A 13,780-nucleotide genomic window follows, 5' to 3' on the forward strand; every position below is an offset into this window, starting at 1 on the left:
GTGCAGAGATTAATTAGTAAACTTTGGAATGCGCTACAGCAAATGCAGCTGATTGGCAATAGCATGTGGAACAGCAACTGGTGGACAGCTAGTGCTGCTGAGCAGCAGAGGTATTTCCAAAAAGACTTAAGAGTGCTGTGATGTGCTATGCTTTAAATGGCACTGTGCTGATTGCATCAAACCACCAGTTTTCTATTTATGCAGTTTAGTAAATGCACAGAGTAAAGAAATCTGATGTGCATTTGGAAAGAAAGCAAGTTTTCTTTTATTGTTTTGATGTGATTAGGTGCAACCCATCAGTAAACAGTGCTGCCCCTGAACATCAGTTTACAGAGGATTGTGGTTTGTCTTTTGCAGTGTTTTTAACTAGGAAGACAAATGTCAAGGGTACTGTCGAATGCTGAGATAAGAATTATTTGAAAAAGACACTGAAGTAAATATGATTAATTCAATGGCTGTTGCAGTAAGCCATTTCTTAGAATTCTAGTCTACTTTTTAAAATTATATGGATTATTGAGTATGTACGTTTGCATGATTTATAATTGCTTACTGTCTTCCTTTTAAAGTTTTGAAAATATGATTAGAGAAATTTAGAAACTTTCTCTGTAAATTAGCTTTCTAAGGGTGCTTGATCTGTTTGGTATGAGTAATAGACCCCATTACACATAGCCCCTAGTGGGACTATTTTCTCAATTTGTGTAGGCCATGGGATTGGGGCCCAGATAATAAAATTAAGATGATTTATGTAAGAAATAACTACTCCAGAGAGATTACTCGGAAGCCCTATATACTTCTTAATTTTCTTAATATTATTGTGTTAGTCTCCTGATGCCCACCTTCATTTAGAGCAGCATGGTCAAGCATCCATTTAAATCAGTAAGAAAACTCACACCAATACCAGTGGGTCTTTGCTTCAAAAATGGCCCATGCAACTTGACTAGCCTTGAAAAATTCGTCTTACTATAGAGCCCTGAGTATTGAGTAAAAGTCTGCCCTTGTGAAGTAGTTAATGGTATCACTGAAATAGTCATATAAAATTTTTGATCTAAAACTGGCAGAGGTGCTTGATCTCATAAGATATGGATTATCCTGGCTTTGACTCAGAAAACCCTTAAGCATGTGCTTTAAAATTAAGCAAGCATGTACTCCGCTTGGCTTAACTGTCAGCTCTGTTACCTTGTCCTTGTTGCATTTCAGTCCCTAGGGCCCATTGATGTATCGTGGTGGATCTGTGGACCAGGCAATGGCAGACGCTGGTGTCTAATACCTGGTTGTGAGCTGCTCGACTTCTGAGCTGTTGGAATGGTCTGTGGAAGGACGAGGAGCAGAGACCAGAGTCGTCAGGGTGCTGGTTGTTTCTCTGGAGGCCTGTTTCTGCAAGCCTCTGCTTCCTAGACTATTGTGTTTATTGCCATAGGTAATTGCAGCGAAGCGGATGGTCTCAGTTTACGCAATCAGGTTTAGGCTTGCTTGGCTTTGTTGGACTGGACTTGTAGGCCACAATTTAGACAAAGTAATCGGTATGCGACTGCTGCTTTGACTTTGTGAGGCTCTTTGTGCGCTTAAAGCTGAATCATTTGTAGTTTTCTGAGCTGAATCTGGATCTGAGCCCCAAGTAAGCGTATAATAATGCTTCCTGATAGCAAATAGCTTTGTTAGCTTGATACGCCTTTAGATGAATCCCGTGTGTCAATCTGCACAGGATTGGGGCATTACAGGGTCTTGCAAAATGTTCAAAGATAGTATCTGTTAAATACTATCAGCAATCAGCTGCAATCAGCACTACAATCGGCTCTCTAATTACTGAGACTTGGTTATTTTTTAAAAAACTAAATCTGCTGTGTGTATGTACAATATACGCATCCAAGTAGATTACAAAGCATTGTGAATAATTAAAAGCAAACTGTAGCCCTTTACAGAAACAAATGTAGGTATATTCAGCAATGCATTATCCTGGCTGGGCTGCTGGTTTGCTGTGACTCAACTACTGGTATGAATTAGAGTGCTCTTTGTAGCTCTCGAGGGTTGCCTTTTAGTATTGGTCTGAATCTAAGATATGAAAGGTTAAACAAAGTCTGAATTTCCTTGACTTGTTAGCAGCAAAGAGTCACTGCAACTCCCTACTTCTGCTAATGCCCTGGAGCGGACTGGCATAGCTGCTGGAGGAGCTGAGGCTGGGGGTTAGGTGATTTCATAAGGTGAGCTGCTTTTAGGCTTTGGCAGGCTTTTTTTCCTTGTAGCTCTCTTAGACACACTGGCTATCAATGCTCAATCCTAGGAATGAATGCTTCAGCCGACACAGCAACGGCTGTGAGAAGGAAATGGGGGAGAGGAAAGTTGATGCAGTGTCGTGTTTTAACTGTGACCCAAGATTAATGTGAAACCAAAGGAGAAAACCTGGTTTTCTCACTATATTACCAGTTGATAAAAGTTTATGCCCAGAAATAGGGCAAAGTGATTTAGGCTGCTGGTCATTTAAAGGGCTTGGTTGTTTGTTAAAGCTTTTAGATACGGCCTTGCCATCTTTTGCTGTAAATGTAATTTTCCTGACAGTTACACATATTACCTTCGTTTTCTTTTTCTTGTCCAATCTTGGACAGTTCAAAACAAAACCCCAGAACCCCACCCTGGATTATTAAGCCAAACGTGCTGCGAAAGCTTCTTGAACAGCTTGCCTTGGCACGATGAAATTAATGTGATTATAGTCCAGCAGTGGTGGTGGGGGAAATACCCCTCCAAACAGTCAGCACTTGGGAAAGGAAACACAAAAACCTATTATTATTCGTATGTACTCTAGAGTTTCTGATTTGCTACCATTGACTTCAGTGATACAGTATCAGTTACCCCAATGCCTGTAGCAACGGGTTTGTGTTTCATGTAATGAAGTGGAACGGCGATGCACAGTAGCCCAGTGTTGCTGGATGGATGGCTTCCAGGTAGATGGAGACTTGGACTGACCGGCTTAGGAGGTAATTCTCTGTGGTCAGACAAAAATCGGCTCTCGCTGGTGAGTCTAGAAGTGTGTGTGTGTGTGTGTGTGCGCGCGCTGAGTCAGTCTCTTGTATACCTGTATGATTGTACCACTGATTAGACTCAAAAGGCTTGGCAAATCCTATTTGTGTGGGAAGCTCGAGTGCAAAAACTTGCCTAATTTACTTTATTTAAATCAGTATAATCCTGCTTAAGGCCTTTTGGAAAGCACATCTAAGTGAACGGTGCTTTAAGTTAACACAGTGTCTTTTGCGTTCACAATAAAAGCTAGTTTCATTTGGAAAGGGTGTGCTTATGGTTACCTTCTACAAACTTTTGCCATATTAAACGAAGGACTCAATTCTCCTGCATGCACACATTGTCTTTTGTGAAATTTGTACTCAGAAGATTTAATATCTTCAGGTTTGCTTTATGATCAGCAATTCTTTGAACTCGCAAACAAGAAAGTGTGGATAACTTCAAATATCTATTTGAAGTCTGATTCTAAGGAATGCTTATGTTGGTTTTGACCTTATAATGTGAAGTTTGATCTCTGTCTCAAAACTGCAGTATTCTAGCGGAAATGTAAATACAGTCTGAACTTTTTTTAGATATCTTTAAAATATGCTCTGTCTCTTAAAGACTGGGACTTTATTCCAGAGATCCTGGATATTCAAACCATGGAAATGTATTTCTGTTCTTAAGGGCCCAGATTCAGCAGCTGATCTCTAATCAGCAAAACCCACTTGCATGTGCTTTCGTTCAGGAGACACTGATCTGTGGTAGTTTAGACTTGAATATAACATTTTTGCTAATTGTGGAGCTTCATAGAATAGAGAAGGGCTAAGGGTGGCAGCTGACTGAGATGATTTAGCGTTTTATATAAGCACATAAAGCTGCAAGTTGTCTTGTTGTGTTTGCTTTTGAAAAGCACTTATTAACTACTTTGACATCTCGCTTTTATTCTCGAACATCTGCTTTAGATTGTTTGCCATAAAAGTGTAAGAATTAATCTTGCCCTCATTTTTGTTATTGCTACCAGAAACCAAACTATTTTTATTACATCTTGTATAGGGGTTTGGACCCTGAACTATTTTCAGACTTGAGGAGAATATGAGTTTGTATTTTAATATTCTTTTTCCTCCCTCATGCTCCCCGCAAGCTTACAGGTAAAGTTAATTAAATTATGGTTTTTAAGTGCACAAAGATGTTAGGCATGGCTTGTTAAACTGTATAGTACACTCTACTTTGCTTTATTTGGTGCAACATTATGAGTTTTAAGGGAATTCAAATGATCAGCTCATTGTGGTTTGTTTGTCAGAGCAGCAGCTGCCCTGAGCCAGGGTAAGACATTTGCATCATCTGTGGAGTGCTTAGTACATATTTTACTGTATGGAAATAATATATGAAAGTCAAAGAAATGAAAACCTTCCTATATGTTTAGTCCTTTGATTAACAAATGTTCTTAATACTTGTTCTTTGGGCTTCCTTTTTCTTGGATTACAGCTTGTTTGTGTTGTTTCCCAAGAAGCAGTAAGTAGCTATGGCATGCGATGTCAGTATAAGCCCCGATCTTCAGCACGCGGCATTTGAGTGATTTCTTTCCCCATGTTGTGTATTATTACGTTTCAGGGCATTCTGCTGGTGTGGGTTCATCCAGTACATATGTCAGAGCATATAGTAATCTTACTTTCTACAATGGAAGTTGGTTTTTAAGGCAAAACTGTCTTGTTGTAAGCCTATAGCAGGAAGTACTCAGACAGCTTCTCTCTTGCTGGAAATCTGATGTTTGTGCTGCAGTTGTTTTCACAGCAGTCTCCTCTTTCAGAATCTGTGGTGACGCTTGCTTTTTTTTTATTTGAATAGAAGTGTTTTAGCAAAAGGGTTGACGAAGGAGCCAGTGAACAAGGTAAAACAGATGAGGCATCTCTTTATTTTATAAATAGATAAATAGGACTAAGTGAAATTACTGTGTGGTTGTACTACTGTTTTGCTACCAGCTCCTATTTTCTTGAAGTGAGATTGTAGATTTTTCATGGCAGGAACCATTCCTTTTTCTTTGTACTAAAGATGCCTTAGATGTTTCTGGTTATTGTGCTTCATGGAGTTAAAAAGCCATAGTCACTGAAACCAGAGCAATGCAGTAGGCAATGGTAATTCTTAGGTATGTGGAGGGACTCTTTCTGCAACACTCTCAGGATCAGCCAAGGCTTACAAATAGACTTTCTGATCCTGTGAAGTTCTGTGAATCCTGTCCAAAGTACTGCTAAAATTGAGGTGCCGTTGGAAGTATACACAACTTTAAAAGCTGTCGTGTGTCTGTGGTTCAGATTTAAGCATCATTTTGATATATGCACTTAAACATAGATGGAAACTTGCACAGTAAGAAACTAAACATCTCTGGAAGGACAAAAGAGTATGTTTTCTGCAGATTAAAATGCAGTTGCTTCTGCCCCAGGGAGTTTTTTTTGTTTAGTGTGACAAAATTAACGTGCATTTTCAAAGCAGTGCCGTGAACTGTGTGTTATGTTTGCAGTGTGTCTCTTCTTGTCCCCAGAATAATTGGCTAAAGTCTATTTGCGTGCTCTGCATGCAAATGAGGAAAAAAAGGCTAGAAATAAACTACTTTCCACTTTATGTTGAGTAGTAATTTGTAAATATATTGCTAACGGGTTTCAGTTTTCATTTAAAATTTGTAGTAAATGCAGTCCACAAATGTTGTGAAGATGTATGACGTACTGCTAATGCCTGAATGACACTTTCTTAATTTTTTTACTTTAAACTTCAGTTTTTCTAAATTCCTCCTTTTTATCTTCTTGCCTGTTTCTAATAATTGACTCTGCTGTTCTCTCTTCCTGTTTTTCCTATTCTATTCATGCTTTTCCTTTCACCTGCCTTTATTGTCCTTTTCTTCATATTTTATTCCTTTTTTTTGGTCCCCATTGCCATAAAAACTTCCCTGCTTTCTTTTGCCAGACCTTTATCAACCTTTAGCAGTCCCTCCTTAAAATCTAGCTATTCAAGGAATCTCACTTTATTTCTTCTCTTTATCAGGCAGACATAAGCCATGCTGAATGGGATGTTCTGCATCTTTATCAACATTTATCTGGGTCTAGGCTGTATGCTCAGTAAAACAGGGAATATGTCTGACTTTCACTCACACACACACACAGTTTCTCATCTTCTACAGACTGAGGTCAGCTTTCTGTTCAGTTTTGTTATTTTAAGCAGTTTTTCTTTTTAAATCATCCATCAGACTCTACATCCCTTAAAAACAATATTGTATAGCTGTGGCTATTTGGATGGGGGAAGCTGCTTTAGAGGATTGCAGGAAAGAGCAGTTAGTGGAGTGCAGTGATGTACGGTTCTTCATGAGCTTCTGTTCTACTAATAAAGCAGCTAATTTTTGCAGGTTCCACTGTTCTCCAGGAAATCCTGAATAATTTTCTTGCATAATGGAGAGATCATATCAGTGTAACACTCAGCTTTACTGCAACAAAGTAGGAACACCGGTAGATTCAGCTGTACCAAGACTGAAACAATTGTCGCTGGTCGGTGAGCGATGAGCAGCTATTGCTGTGCTCTGACCTCCGCTGGGCTGTCTGTCCCTCTCTTAACGTTATGCGGCATGATACATAAAGTGGCATTTGTCAAATTGATTTCTACTTCACATCCCTTGAAAAATTAGGCCCTTAATGTGGGTATTTAAAACAATATTAAAGCCTTTAATCCTGTAATTAGACTGGCTACTGCAGAGCTTGTGCTTTGTTGATAGCCAAATCAAAATGATCAACGCTCCAGAAGTCTGATGGTAGAGATGCAGTAAAAGTTTCCTTAATTCTGCTTAATGCTGTATTACTACCATAGCACATTGGGAATTGGTATAACAAACTGAAGAGAACATCGACTTTGAGTCACCTGTAGTGAAACGGTGTCTCTAGGAAATGGGAAGAACCTGTGGTTGTACCCTGAGAAGGGCCATGTTGAGCCCTGTCAAAGCCACAGTAGGAAAAAGAACGTGTGAGCCGATACTGAGGTTTGCAAATGCAATTGGCAGTCCCGGTGTGTCCGAATACCACACCACAGCCAGTTCATGGCGTGGCTCTTCAATCGAGCGGAAAGTGGCCAGATACTGCCTGCACGGTAGAGGTCCTGGGAACCAGAGCAAAAGGTGCAGAAGCAGTTCAACTTCTGTGTACAGCATGGTGGATTGTACAAAAGCGAATAAGCGCTTAGGAGCTGAGACCGAGTTGGGAACAAGATTGAGAAATGAGTACTGAAAACCAGGAGGGTGACCTGTGGGCTTATTAGTTACATGAAAGTGCTGTTGTGTTTTAATTCTTTGTTTCAAAAAATGATGCTCTCTTGTGTACCAGGCTGTCCTTTGAACAGTGCCGGAGATTTTGAGGAAAGCTTGGCAGTTCCTGCCAGAACTCCGGAGTCTCCGCTGAAAACAAGCGAGTGACTTGTTACAGCAAACATCCAGACTATCCCCTGAATCCTAACTGGGCTCCAGCAGCCAGCACTGGAGAGGACAGTACCAAACAGGCGCTGCGTCCATTGATGTGAAGAAAGGGTAGCAGGCTTTTCTGTGAAGAGGGTAGTTACTAAATCCTGGTACTGGCAGTGACCCAGAAGAATTGTATTTCGGCATGTTAGATGGACATGGCCTTTCTTCTGAGAGATTAGAGAAGTGGGGCTTTTTGGCAGGACCTTAAAGATAAGTCTTGTCAGGTAATTACTTACATCAGAAAAGTGTAAAGGAGAATTTTGGAGTCAGCTAGAACTGATGGTGTGATTTAGCCCATGTTGCTCCGTGGTTAATTTCCCAGGTGCCTGTTTGTGTGTAACAAATCACACACATGTGACTGTTAATAGCTTCTTCAGTGCTTTTGATCTCTTGCTTTATTTCTGCCATTCCTAAAGAAAGCACGTCTTTTAGATCTGTTTTGGCGTTCAAAAATCAAATTAAGTTACTGTGGAGGGGGAAAAAAAAAAAGGTCTAAATTTAGTCAGATTGTTACTAGGTATCTGAAATCTTCTACCCCAGAGAGAAGGGGGGGTGGCGGCAATCTTATATCTCTTGTCTTGCCACCTGTGGTCAGATTCTGTTGTTGAGATCAACAGGAGAACTTACGTTGATTTTGTTGGTTTCTGTCAGATCATTTGTTCTCTTTCTGTTTCACTACTGGGATATCCCCATAGCACTTTTCATAACTGAGTAAAGAAATTAGATTTATTGTTGGTTTTCAAGAGTAGAAGAGCGAGGAGTTGGTTTCAGATATTTAAGTCTTTGGAAAAGCCTCACTGGCATAGGAATTCTAGGCTAAGGAATGGTATTATGCATTTTAGTTTGACATTCTTCATGTTTGTTTAAAAAAGCTGTGGAAGACAGGGAGGGTAAAGGTTAAAATAATATTAACTGAGCCCTCCAAATCTATCAGTTTCATTCTGCTTTTCCTGAGTATTACTGTAATCAAAGTAAGTAGTTAATCAGAATCAGAAAGACATATTAGCGTTGCTGACATGGATTTGTCAATAGTGAATTGGGAGGGTGGAAACTGGAGAAAAAAAAACCCAGAACAATCCAGCTTTTGGCTCAGACCACGTTGCCTGAGATATTTGCATTAATATCGTTCTGTAAGAAATTCTGTTAACATGAAATCTTTCTAAAACCTGAATTCTGTTGTGAGCTTAACAGTAAAATAGTTTCCTAAGACTGTTTATACTGAAAAATTCAAGGAATTTATAGTTTTATTTTAACATTCACTTGAAAGCATTTGGATGATTACACACTCAGATGATGGTGTATCAAAAAGGGTCTTTGTTAGCCTTTCCGTCGTGCCACATACAATCGAAGTGATGCTTAGGATGTGTTTTAGCAGTGTCATGCCCTGGCATCCCACAGTGCTCGGTTTCTTTTTGACTAGCCGTGCGCTCCTTACACTAGGCTGGGGAGAGCGACCTGATGGTGAAAAGAGTTAAAATAAAAATAACATTGCTGCAAACTGACTTAATGAGATGTACCACATAAATATTACTATTTCTGTTATCTGGCGTTTGCTGTGTTCTGGTAGTGTGGTGATATCAGACCTGAGTAAGTTACTAAGCAGAGAGAAATTAAAAAAGCAAAAAGATTGGCTGCATCATCTAGTCCAGCCGCTTCTAGTACAGAAACATGCTTTGTCTGGGCAAGTTTTACTGACCCCAATCTCTGGCTTCTGTCTCTTGCCTGGGGATGTTTTTGTGGCATAGCTGTTCCTCCTCTTTCCCCTACTAGTACATTTTTGGTGTCAGTCTCCTTTCTCCTCCTCCTTGGCACTTGAGAGATTTCTGAGAAGACTGTCAGTTGTTATTTCTTTTTGCTGCCGAGGGAAGGAGGTGAAGGAAGGCAGTGTCATTTTGGAGACAGGGAAGGGAAGAGGCGACAGGATGGGAAAAAGTGTGAACGCTGCACCTTAAGCTGATACTTCTGGACTCTGTGTGCTAAAGTAACCTCTTTCTGCTAGCAGGCAAATACTGATATACCTGGCATTTGCCAAGAGTCCCTCCCCAAGCCCCTGTGTGAAAGGTGTGCTAATGCACTATAATTTTGATGCTCTGATAGGACATTGTTTTTTGTTTAAAATAAGCTCCTTGTCACTGCAAGGGCAGCTCTTCTCTGTATATAATCCATGGCTTTTTTTTTTTTTCTTAATGCCATATCATATCACAGTCTGAAACAAAAATTGGCTACTACTTTTGTTTCTTATTATTTAAACTGAGAGATGCCTCAAACACTGTATCTAGGATAGTGAAAAGTAAATCATCCAGTCAATTTTATTTGTAATGCAAAGACATTATTTTACCCCCACTCCCAATTTAATCTTGTCTTTCATCTAAAAACCATACAGTACATGAATGGAAAGTCAGTTGCTCACAAATCCATTGCTGTGCAGTCTTTTACATAAACAAAGTCATAAGGATAAGCAAATGCCTTCCTTCTAATTAGCATTGTGTTTTGTGGTTCCATACATTCCAAAATGTAATAGACAGCTAGGGTGCCTAAAATAATCCCAGAGAAAAAACTTCTGTGCCACAAAGATAGGGGTGGGAGGGAGAGGAGGCAGGAAAATCTGTTGTCTGTGTTCTTGGAAGCCTTTTTCTATCTCCCATTTGGATACTGTCAGCTTCTTTTACACAAACATTACAGCATCCAAGGGGAATTAGAAATACTTACCCATGACCACAACGTCAGATCTTAGGTTTGTCAGGAGAAAGCAATGCAAAAGCAGGATCTTGGACCCGCTGCTTTCATTTTGGTTTTAGCATGCTGTTAAATGCCTCCTAATGCTGGAAAGAGGTAAGGCTGGCTGTCTAGGTGGAATACAGGAAATTTAAAAGTCTTACCTCATAGATGTGAAATGGTTTCTGGATCTGTAAAAGTGCTGTGTAAGTCCTAAGTAACAGTTATTGTCTGTTGTGATGTCTCTGAAATTACACAACATCTTCCCTTTTATACCAGTCTTTTATGAAGTGGCTAGGGACTGCTCAGGACAGAGACATAAAACTGAGATGCTGCTGGTCATATGGCTTTTAACTGAGGTAATATTGCTCAAATTGAGCCTTTTAACTTCAACGAGATTTTTTGTAAATGTACCTTATCACAACATCAGTGAAAAGAGGAAAGGCAAAACTTTTCACTGCTAAGTTTTCATTGTTTTCCTATCCCAGCCTTTTTGCACCAATCTGTGCCGTACCCTGTGTTGTGACCGCAGCGTAATCTGTGTGGGGTTGAACAAGTTGGAAGCCCGTGAGCTCAGGAGCCTGCGTGGCCATGTCACTGTACATGCATTGCAAGGAGTCAGCAGTGTAGGTACAGCCCAGTCATATCCAAACCACCTACAGAGCTGATGTGGTTGTAGGGCTTGACCAGGCTTCAGCCCCTTTCAGATGGGAATGTATATTGTAACTCTTATGCTTCCATCTAACCCCTTCCAAAATCAAGGCAGGCTAAAATCCAGTTTATAGGAAAAGGCCTTTACCTAAAGGCCAGACAGCTACAGGGCAGGAACAACAGCAGGTTGTGTGGTTTTTTTGGTGGTGTTTTTTTTTTTCTTTCTTTCTTTTGGTTTTTTGTTTTGTTTTGTTCCCCCCCCCCCCCCCCCCCCCCCCCCCCCCGTTGCTAAGTGGAATGTAATCTATGTTGCCAAAGCCCATCAGCTAAAGTTGTGATTTTGGGAAATGAAAACAAATGAGCTGTGTCATACAGCTGCACAATCTCCTTGAGGTGCAGATCTGCTGGCTGGACATAAACCAAAGCAGTCGGTTTTGCCATGCAAAAGTATGTACTGGTTCCTAATGCTTGCACCTTGGCCCAGTATATAGGTGAGAAAGACGTAGGAGAGAGCCAGCACTTTGAAACTGATCTTGATGAACCAGAAATGAGCTGCCAATATTTAATGGTGAAGATAATTAACTATTGGAACAACATACCTAGGGGATGTGCCTGGACCTTTATGATGTGAAATCTTTAAGTCTAAATTGGACACCTTTCAAAAGAAGGTGCTTTGGCTGAACTGCCTGTCCTTGGGCTTTGTACAGGAACACAGAATGTCCTGGCCTGTGCTGGACATGAGGTCAGACCAGTTCAAGGATGGACAGTTTCTATATGCTGCTCCTCTTCTGATGTTCTACTTCTGCTCTCTGGGCCACCACAGTGTGTTGTTTTTGCAATACTGCACTTCACAGAAAGGTCCTGGCGTGGCTCGGTGGCTTCCCCACGACACATACACCAGTGCCCACCATACAGCTGGCGTGCTTACCAGTCAGCCTCCCCACCGTTAGGCATAGCTCCCTTGCAGTTACTGGTTGACCATCTGACAGTAAATGACCATCGTGATTCCTTCTGACTTCTGGCACCTTGGGAACCCCACAAAGAAAGGAAGACAAACGAAACATTTTCCTCCTATCCTCCCAGGATTCCCCAGAGGTGGGCATCTGTAGCAGCGTAAGAAAGAGGCTTGTTATGTGCCCGGTCCATTTGTCGGGAGCCTTCCTGTGTCTCTTGGCCAATGTCGGCAGAAGTCGCTCTCGTTAAAAAAGTGTTAGGAATGCACCAGTGGCAACTCCACTAACAGCGAGCAGCTGTTCTGGTGATGCCCTCCAGAGATGTGGCTCCTGCAATCTGAGCTGCTTCCTTTTTCCATACACAAGTAATTTCCCAAAATACTTATCATGGTTTTGATCTTTGCCTGAAACTGAACTTTCTTTTCTATGGCTGGAACGACATTGCTCTGGATTTGGAAAGTCTGAGACTTTTCACTCACCAGATGAGTGTGTATACATGTAAAATACTGGTATGTCTTTCAGTTTAGTTAGACACACAAATATTGTTAAAAATTTAAATCTAAAGGTCTTACTTAAATATTAATCTCTTACAATGGGTCTAGCATGCCCATATAAATGTAGTTAAAAAGTATAATATTTTCATGAATTAGAATTGTTTGTAGATTGCCAATGTCTAGCAATATAAAAAGACCTTGCATTTGTATCTTAAAATATCATGAAGTAGCATTAGAGCTGAATTTTTAACCTTTCTTTTCCTACTTTTTTTTTTTTAATTTGTGGTTGCCTGCTTTTAATGTTGCAGCAATAGTTTGTGGCCCAGAAATAACAGTGTGCTAACTATGAAAGTTGGAGTGACTCATGGCTGACTTGAGAACTTTATTCACCATGTTTCGCCTTCAGGAGACTGTCACCATAACAGTGCTAGCAGCAGCCCCACCAGGCTCCTGGGCAGTGCAGAAAAAGGCCAGAACTATCTGTTCTCATCACACACACAGAGCTGTTTCAATGGAAAACCTGAGCTGCTGATATTCCCATAGAGATCAGCCTAGATCCATGATAGAACTTCTCAAGGACTTACGTCTTCAATTTTCTTAGCTATTTTCTGCAACTCTCTAAACAAAAATATCCATGCTCCAAATTCAGAAAGGTCACTGTCCTCAACCACAAATTTAATTAACAGCTTTCCCCTTCTACTGACTTTTTTTTGGTTTTTTTTTTTTTTTCACTTTAGTTAATTTTAACACAGTGTCCCATGTTAGGAGCCTTTAGTTTCTACTTGAGGGAGTAGATGCTTACATGAGTGGCCCCAGGGAAGTGAAGCTCAGTAAATGATCACCAGTGGGAGACAGGGTTATACACGGCATTACACCGTGGAAAGCTTCCGATCTCCTGTTGCAGACAAAATGTCTACAAAAACAATACTACTACTTTCCTAAATTCCTGCGTTTTGCAGATGTGAAGCTCAATTTCTACAGGGGAAGCCAGGCTGTTTTGGGGGAGCTCATAGTGCTGTCTTTTTGCTGCTGCTGCTAATTTTTGTGAGCACCATAGAATACAGTAGAAAATTGAAACTGTGTGAAAGATCAACAAATCAGTGTAGAATGTCACGCAGCAACATCTGTTAACTTTGGCTCTATCTCATATCCTCCTGACCCCTCCTTTCCAGCCACAAGTCTCCTGTTTTGTGAGTGCTCAGAGTGATAGGGACTGGGGGGTTGGGGAGGGAATGTCTAGCTGTTTCTCAGTGGTCTGAAGGGCTTGCAAAAGTACCATCTGGAATGAAAGTTTTATGTTTGTGTGTTTCTATATTTTTAGTTATGAAACAAATGGGAATTTGCTGAATGAATTAATTGTATTGCGCTGTAAAAGTCTATCTTGAGAGCCATTATATATGGGAGCTTACAAAGCCTGCAGAGAGAAATGAAAGCGGCTTCCCTTTCTAATTAGGGCTTTCAGGAAATAATTGATTACAGAATCAAAT

At 40.5% G+C, this 13,780-nt stretch overlaps 1 protein-coding gene across 2 annotated transcripts in view; it reads left to right on the top strand.

Annotated features, from left to right (window-relative positions):
• The window catches only part of MNAT1 (MNAT1 component of CDK activating kinase), a 127,414-nt gene that overhangs the window by 74,358 nt on the left and 39,276 nt on the right, over positions 1-13,780 (top strand). The window lies entirely within an intron of this gene.

This window comes from Aquila chrysaetos, chromosome 2, assembly GCF_900496995.4.
Source record: "Aquila chrysaetos chrysaetos chromosome 2, bAquChr1.4, whole genome shotgun sequence".
Classification (NCBI taxonomy): Eukaryota; Metazoa; Chordata; class Aves; order Accipitriformes; family Accipitridae; genus Aquila; species Aquila chrysaetos.